The sequence below is a fragment of the Teleopsis dalmanni genome, chromosome 2 (assembly GCF_002237135.1).
Source record: "Teleopsis dalmanni isolate 2A chromosome 2, ASM223713v2, whole genome shotgun sequence".
Taxonomy (NCBI): domain Eukaryota; kingdom Metazoa; phylum Arthropoda; class Insecta; order Diptera; family Diopsidae; genus Teleopsis; species Teleopsis dalmanni.
This window is the reverse complement of record NC_051847.1, coordinates 166647386-166656096: the sequence shown is the minus strand read 5'-3', so window position 1 is coordinate 166656096 and position 8711 is coordinate 166647386. Positions and strand designations below refer to the sequence as shown.

At 28.2% G+C, this 8711-nt stretch overlaps 1 protein-coding gene across 1 annotated transcript in view; it reads left to right on the top strand.

Annotated features, from left to right (window-relative positions):
- LOC119676114 (homeotic protein Sex combs reduced) overlaps positions 1–8711 on the top strand; it is a 46354-nt gene that overhangs the window by 28983 nt on the left and 8660 nt on the right. The window lies entirely within an intron of this gene.

Sequence of the window (8711 nt, the reverse complement as noted above, 5' to 3'; positions counted from 1 at the left end):
TTTTTATATATTAGAAAAATGTTTGCAAGAACCTTGGGAGTTACTGAAATTCATTTCAATTCAGGAAGAAAAAATTAAATAAATACAATTAAGTTTAATAATTCAAATTCTTTTTTTTTAATAATAATTAATTTGTATAAAATAATTATTTTTATATTTTAAACTGAAATAATTTATAATTTTATTTACTAAATACATTTTTTAAGTTGTCATTAATAATGGGACTAAGTTCAACTACAAACAATATTCTATTTTTTGTTGCTTTTTTATTAGAGAGGTTATTAAATAATCTTTATAACTTTTCTGCTTTTTCCAATCATTAATTTTAGCCCAGCTTTGTCTACCACTTTCCTTCTTCAGTTTCTAATATAATGAATCCAAAAGAAAATTGACTTTCCATAAAATCAATAAAAATTATTTTACAAATTGTTTCAGTTTCTTTCTTTCATTCTGTCTTTTCGCTACTTCTACCTTTTCTTGTTCTTCTTCTTTTTTCAATTTGTTTTGTCCATTTCCTTGTATATCTGGTACTTCATTGTTTTCTTTTCATTCGTGTAATTTTTCCGTGTATTCTTCTTCTTCGTGTTCTTTGTATTCTTTTTCTTTGTATTCTTATTTGACTTCTTCTTTTCCTTTGTCTTCTTTTTATTCTTCATCTTATTCTTTTCTTTTGCTGTTTCTTTTTTTATTTTGCTGTTCCTTCTTCCTTTTTTCTTATCTTGTTCATATTTTTCTTCTTCTATACTATTCTTTTTGTTCTATTCTTTTTTTTTCGTAACCATTTCTTTTTCGTCACCATTTCTTTTTATACTATTTATTCTTTTACACTTAATCTTCTTCTTTTGTTTTGTTGTTTTTTTTTTCTTTTGCTTTTCTTTCTTTTCTTGCGTTCTTGTTTTTCATATTCTTCTTTTTCGTCCTTTTCTTTTTCTTCCTCTCCTTTTTTTCTTTTTCGTGACCATTTCTTTTTCTTCTATTTATTCCTCTTCGTGTTTTTCTATTTCTTCTTATTTTTTTCTTCAATCCAGTTCAAGCTTTTTTTTCCCAATTCTTCTCCGCTGTGTAGTTCTAGGCATCTCTACCCTTCTTAAGATTATATTATTCTCAAGCAGTACAATTTTTTTCGGCGACCTTATAAACTCAAGAAAATCTTGAGTTTTAAAGAACCTTTTTTGACTTCTTCTCCTTCTTGTTCTTCTTATTTTTCCAAATTTTTTTCTTTTTATCTTCTATTTCTTTTTTTTTTTGCTATTTTATCTTCCTTGTTTTATTTTTATGCATTTATTTCTTTTTCATCTCTAACTTCTTTAACTTTTGCTTCATCTTTTTTTCTATATCTGTGGCACTACAGTGGTACTAATTTTTGTCTACCAATTTTCTCTTTTATGCTATAGTAGTGTTGGCATTTTCCAGTTTTTGATAGTATGAAGAGTTATGGTACTTTAATAACATTATAAACGATGAGAACATTGGTTTTATATCAGATCTTCCTTCCATAAATTAGTTTTATGGAATATGCATAGGTGGTTTTATGATATTCTATGCATAGGTGGTGTACTGTTGGATAAGGAACTCAGCAATAACTTTTTGTACTTCTAACTTGAATGTAATTTAGACTATTTTTATAAGAACCTAAAGCTTAGGAACGATTATTCCAGTATATATCACTTCCCTTATATTTTATGCAAATGATTGAAAATGAAATATTTGTTTCTTATATTTGGATCATGATGACTTATTAATCGTATTTGTAAATAAATCTATAATTGAACTATAGCAATATAGTTTAGTGCGTCTGAATCCTTCTCTCCTTTACGGTATCCCTTATGGAGATATTATGGCGATTACCTCTTTCTAACATGACTCTTTGGTGACTTTTGTGTGTAGTTCGCGAGCAACTCAAAATCACATTAGGCTATAAAATTTTTAGCAATATCTGAAATTAATTGCATAGTCATTTGGTGATGAATCTGCAATTTTATACTTGATGACATTAAAAATGCCACACACGAACATTCTTTGCTAAAATTTATAAATTTGCAAACATAAATAACCTCAACGTGCAGATATACGAGCAAGTGTGGCACGTAAGACTGTAATTTCTGCAATTAAAAAAGCATTTACTCTTTCGTTTTCTTCTTGTTTTTGTTCCTTTTTTTTTGTTAATAATATATTAATAACGAGTTTTATAAAAATTCTACTTTTTTGTTATGTAAACCCAGGAAGAGGGGCATGACATGCGGTTTTATTAGTTGACCACCGTTGCTGCCGCCAGTCCATCCACATAACTACTTAGCACAATTTTGTTTTTTTTTTATACGTCATAATTAATATTAATAAATGCCCTTTTTTCGCAATTAACTTAAATAAATTATTTTCGCATATGTTAAAAAAAAAAACCAAGGTACTTTATCTAATTATTTTTATCCTTAAAAGCTTTTAATAGTAATGCTTCCTCCATATATCATAGTAAAATTAATAATTTTATAGGTTGTCTAAGTGCAGAGAAAGTTGTTTATATATTTAATTGTTCAAGATTAATATGGAAACAATGAATAATCAGAAATAAAACACTTTTACATATTAATATTATTTTCATTGCAAATGCAACATTACAATCTCAGACAGTATAAACACTTCTCCAGTAATCTTAAGTTCTTAAACAAACAGTTAATATTCTACCACATCATTCACAGTAACCACAATCTTAAATAGCTCATATTTTTTTGAACGTTCTTTCTCCAAACATAGTCTTTTCCAGTCAATCGGATGGAATGTTATATACATCATCGAACCGACCATTGTATTTTTGATCTGCGTCCAGACCTCTTCTTTTTCACCACATCCCTCGGTGTCTGTTCTTTTTATTACATTAATTTATACTTCTCCTTTCTAGGTCTAATTTCTTCGCTTTAAGGACTTCAATCACATATGAGTCTATCATAATGTTTGCTTCGTCTTTCTGGGTCTAATTTCTTTGCTTTGAGGCTCATATTTTTTCCACTAAGCTTAATCTGCGTCCAGACCTCTTCTTTTTCACCGCATCCCTCGGTGTCTGTTCTATTTATTACCCTAATGTTTGCTTCGTCTTTCTTGGTCTCATTTCTTTACTTTGAAGACTGAAGACTTGAATCTCATACAATTCAAGTGAATCTATCATTTGCCAATTCTCTGGGTTCGCTCTCATCTCTTCCACTAAGCTTAAATATTAATGAATTTTAATTTGATGTATTCTTGAATTAAATCTTTTAAATTTAATTTATTTTATAGTGAAACCAATCCAATAAATCTTAAAAAAATTTCTTACTTCCAATAAAATAAAAGAAAAAAAAACAATCAACTGAAAGTACGAATATCTTCAATGAAATTCGAAAGTAAACGTTTGCAGTTGCCTTTCTACAACGTAAATTGTAATTATTTTATTTTTAGTTTTTAGTAAAAGGCTAAAACTTTAATTTTGTTTAACAATTAAATAATAATAATAATTTTTTTTTTTTTTGTTTTGTCTACAACAAAACTCATAAAATGTAATTATTTTAATGATTTCCTTCGAGCGCGTAACAAACAAACCTGCCCGGTTTGGGTACAACAAAAAAAAAAAAAAATATGGAAATAAAATGAGAAATATTCACAAACAAAAGTATATATGAAAATTAAAAAAAAAATTAAAAATAAAAAACTAAAATGGTGGCCTAATCGCAATTTAATTACAATATGCTTTCATATCAAAAACATTATATCCACGTCAAAGTGTATGATTAGCTTTGTACGCTGTATACGATGTGCGATTGTATGTATATTCTGTACTGGCACTGGCACTAGCACTAGCGCTGGTACTGGCACTGGCACTGGCACTGGTACTGTAGTAAACACATTAATTGTATATTATATACTCCTCATTTAACAAACGAGCGATACGAGTTGGCTTCACTTTGAAGAATTTTCGAGTTTTCGAATTTTTGGGTGGAACTTACATACATATTAGATTCATTTAAAATGACCATTGTGGATTGGTTTTAATAACGTTTGTGTTAACGCGTATCTGCCTAACGCTCGGCTACCCGGCAATAATGGGTTTATAATAATTTTTCAATGCACCTACTTTCGTACATTTAGTTGGGTAGTCAATCATGGTCAAAAGCCATTCATTCATTCACTCATGCAAACAATATACGTATAAGCACCTTTTCTGCCGTCTCCGTCTCCAGATGATTTTTTTTTATATCACACTTTGATCAAATTTATCACTTTCAAAAGATGATTTACAAATTGGCGCCGTGCATTTGTTTAAGTTTTTTTTTTTTTAATATTTAAAATTTGTTTCATTTTTGTAGCATTAGCATTAAGCGAGCAATATTGCTTAAGATATTTAATGTCGGTATAGACACAATATGTATAATTACAGAAATCTGTATGAAAATATAGTTGAGTAGTAATTTCAGATATAAAAGACTTCATGCCTAAAAAGATTCAATAGAGAGGTGTCGAAGGGGGGTTGTGTTGTTGTAGTTCACTACTTTTTGAAACTTCTCTATTATATATAATAGTTTCTATTAAGTAAAATAGTTACTGAAATAAAATTTGACCTTAAATCAAATTTAATATGGAATGATTTAAATTACAACGTTTGGAAATATTTTCAAAAAATTTAAAGTTATTATAATTGGAGCACATTTTTTAGTTTCCAGACATGTCTATTTGACAACATATTTTTAGTAAAAATAACTATTCTGAGCAAATTTTTTTAGTACTCTTTATGTCAACACACTTAAAAATTAGTTTTCGAGTTATCGCACTTTGAAGAAAGATATTTTTATATATTTATTCAGAAACCCACTGATATTTTCAGCCAGGCTTCATTTATGTGTCTTATTAGTTTTCAATGCTCAGTAAAAGTCTTCAATGCTTAGTAAAAAAGTCAAAATTGTTCAAAAAAATATGATTATTGATTTTTGTCAGATATTATATATATGGGCATATCCAATTATACTCAATTACTATCCTTCCATTATCAGTGACAATATGAGAGTTGTTGAAAAGTAGAATTTTTGCGATATTTTCTATATGTTATATTCAACTTATGATATGTGTTAGTATATATATTGAGGCTTATATATAATATGATATTAAATAATATATTAATAATATTATATAATATATAAATATATCAATGATATGTCATTGAAGGCAGTATGAAGACTAGAATTGTTTACCGATAATTTCTAAGCATTAGAAACCTCTTCCTTTAATTGTTACAACCTATAACGAGAATACTAGATTTCAGTACTGACTTACTATATCACCATATAAAGTATTTTCTTTGCTTCAAATGTGGTCAATTTCAATATTTTTATCTGGAAATCCAGATAAGTATATACAGATATTTTTCTGATTTTTAGTTTAGCACTTGGTTTATTTGAAGAACTAATATTTGATATTCATAAACCCTCTGGCTTAATAGCGGCTTAACTATTATACCTATGAGGTTAGGTTGGAGTAGCGGTCTTGTACTCAAGAACGCCCACTTGAGCTGAAACAATGATGAACTATGAACATTATTTCATTATAAAATGAAATGTGAATTATTTTAATATGAGTTGTTATTTTTGAATCTTGTGTGATGTAGGCAACCTATAACGTTTAAACCTTATAGTTCAGGATTAGTATATTGATATACTTTACTTCATACTTTACTTTATAGTCGAGAATAAGAAAATAGACTGATATACGATTGATTCATCGCATTGTGTATATGCATATAGTTTATATCATATTCTACATCTCCTTAAAAGATTACAAGCATCATGATAAAATTCATCTGTTAATAAAGTAATTATCTACGACACAAAAGGGTGAATGATGATATAAGGTCTAGCATGTGGTAAAATAAATATGCATATTTAATTATTTATATACAATAAAACATAAAAATATGAATTGAAAGATAAATAGTCTTATTAGTTGATTTAAACTACATCACTACAGCCACTGTAAATCGACTTTCGGGCTCCCCTAACTTATTTGTATTTATTCTGTGTATATGGAAATAAAACAATATCTGCCTATGTATAAATTATATTTAGATATAATTAAGCCTAGTTCTCTTCATATTCCTATAGCAGCTGTACTGTAAATTTTATCCTTTCTATTTTAGGACTAGAACTAGGAGTTTGACTATGAGTTATTATTACTGTAACCTTCAATATCCTTCAATTTATTCAGAGAATAATAAAGCATTTATCATTATAAAGTGTCAATATTTAAATTAAAATTAAATTAAAATGACTTTTAATAACAAAAGTAATTAATTCAAAAAGTAATTAAATTTTCTTATACATACAATGCAAAGTTTTTCATTTCATTCTCTTTAACTTAACTGGTTTAAGAGTATCTTTAATTTATCCCTCACACATCAAGCATATTTTTTGTAATATTTGAACATTGAAAAATGAAATCTAAACCTCATTAATCTCCGCCTTACAGTATCTCCGCATTATAGTAGATACTTTCTTTAAATAAAAATCGCTCACTCGAAAAAAATTACGTACGTAGCCTTTGGTTATAGACGTGGCATCAGTCGCATCATTAAGAAGGCACTTTTTTCCTCTGCTCCGTAAAGCGACCATTTTCAATATTTTTTGTCGTTCAATGGCTTACAACGGCTCGATATGTGTTACCTTGTGTAAATCAAAAGAGCGGCAAATGAACTGTTCAGATACTCGTACAAAAAACTATATCGCAATTAAAAATAGTTTATGAAGTAATTCCATAGCCCGGGCAAGTCTTGTTTGTGCTTGATTGAGCTTTGGCGTGGTCGAGTCCTATTTTATAGGCAACAATTGGTGCCTTTTGAACTTTGTGGCAGGCAAAAACGGTAGCTCAACCAATAAAGATTAACCCTTTATATAATGACCGAAACTTAATAACAAGAAAGAAAGAAAAACCGCAAAGATTTTTCATGGTTGCATGACTTTTTACAATACAAAAATTATAAAGCAAATAAAAAAAGATTTTAAAAATCATAAGAAAAAATAAAAATAAAAAAAAATCATAGCAGAAATTTGAAATAAAAATTAACTGAATATTTTCCTGAATTGTGTCTGAGACCTATATATCAACACTTACTGTTAGCTTTTTTACACGATTTCAAGCGTTTCCCACGCTTGACATGGTAAAATGTCATAGACCATCTCATTACACAAAACTCTTGTGACATATTTGAGGAAATACATTTTGACACCGCTGCTTTCGGCATAATTATTTATATCATTATGCTTTTTGTTTCTGTACAATCATTAATTGACAGTTTCTTTTCGGAAAACAACCCAAAATTTGTTCGACTAAATTTTTTAGAAAGCAAAAATTTTTTAATCAAACGACCTATCAAATTTGCTTATCGCACCATAACATAAAAATGTTATTTAAACTAAATTTTGGTTCAAGTTTTCGTATCAATATTATCAGATAATATTATATGTAAAATTTTGTTATTTTATGATAGAGAGGCTTCAAACAGTAGTGAATTGCAACAACAAAATTATTTATCTATGCTTAAGTAGTTGAAGTTTTGGCTGACTTTACAACAGTTTCATGTCTTTTCATATACCCATCATCAGTGCTCTTGGAGTTATTTCTTCTGTTTAATTATTCATAACTAATTTTTGACACTGCAAAAACCAAGGGTTGAACTACTAATAAAATTTATAATTAATAAAAAATAAATAAAACATTTTGTTGTTGCAATTCACTGTTGTTTGAAACCTCACTATTAAATTAAAATAGTCGCTGCAAACATAACATCATAATTAGTTTAAATCTAATTTAATACATAATTTTTGATATAACAATTTCAGTACATATTATACTGTACAGGCTAACCCAGGATTTTGTGTATACGCATATAAAGTAATAAAAAAAGACCCTTGGGTTTGAGATTTCTAGCCAAATGTCTATTTTAATATTTTGTTTCAGATCTTAAAATACAATCTTTATTATAAAACATAGTACCTTACCACAAGAGTAACCACCTTAATTGGAATTTATATACCTGAAATATCTTTTATTTACCAAAAATTTCTTAAATGTCGTTTGACGTTATTTGACAGAATAGATATTGAATTTAAAAATTGAAAATTATAATAAAAAAAATACCTTGCTTCTATATTTCCACGGAATGGAAATTTTATATCATATAAAGGTCTTTTAGGAAATATCTCATAATACTTGTTCCTGTGTAAGTAGTATTTGATGATTTGTCTGCAAATAGCTGGTTAAAGCTTAACTATAACTCATACCAGCTTGAGCATCAGTTGTTCGTGACGCTGCATTCTTTCTTGGACATAGCTTGAAAGATTCTTAATTCTAAAGCCTTCATAGTTGAGAATTTCCAGCATAAACTCGATCTATTGCGTAGCCCTACAAAAAACGTCCAGTGGCTGTCACCACAGATCGTATGCTTTTGGTGACTAAGTCACATCACCAAGTTGTGAAATCACACATCTTAGAATTTTCTTAAGTAACAAAATCAAGATAGAACTTTTTTCTTCTCACATGGTTCTGTTAAAGTATATATCCACATCTTCACTTCTCGTAATAAATAATCGTAATAATAATAATCATATAGTAACTTTTTGCAGATGCAAAGGTCTTTTGACAGTTATTTGTGAAGTTTTACTACCACAGATGTACATTGTGACCGAAAAGTTTCCGGA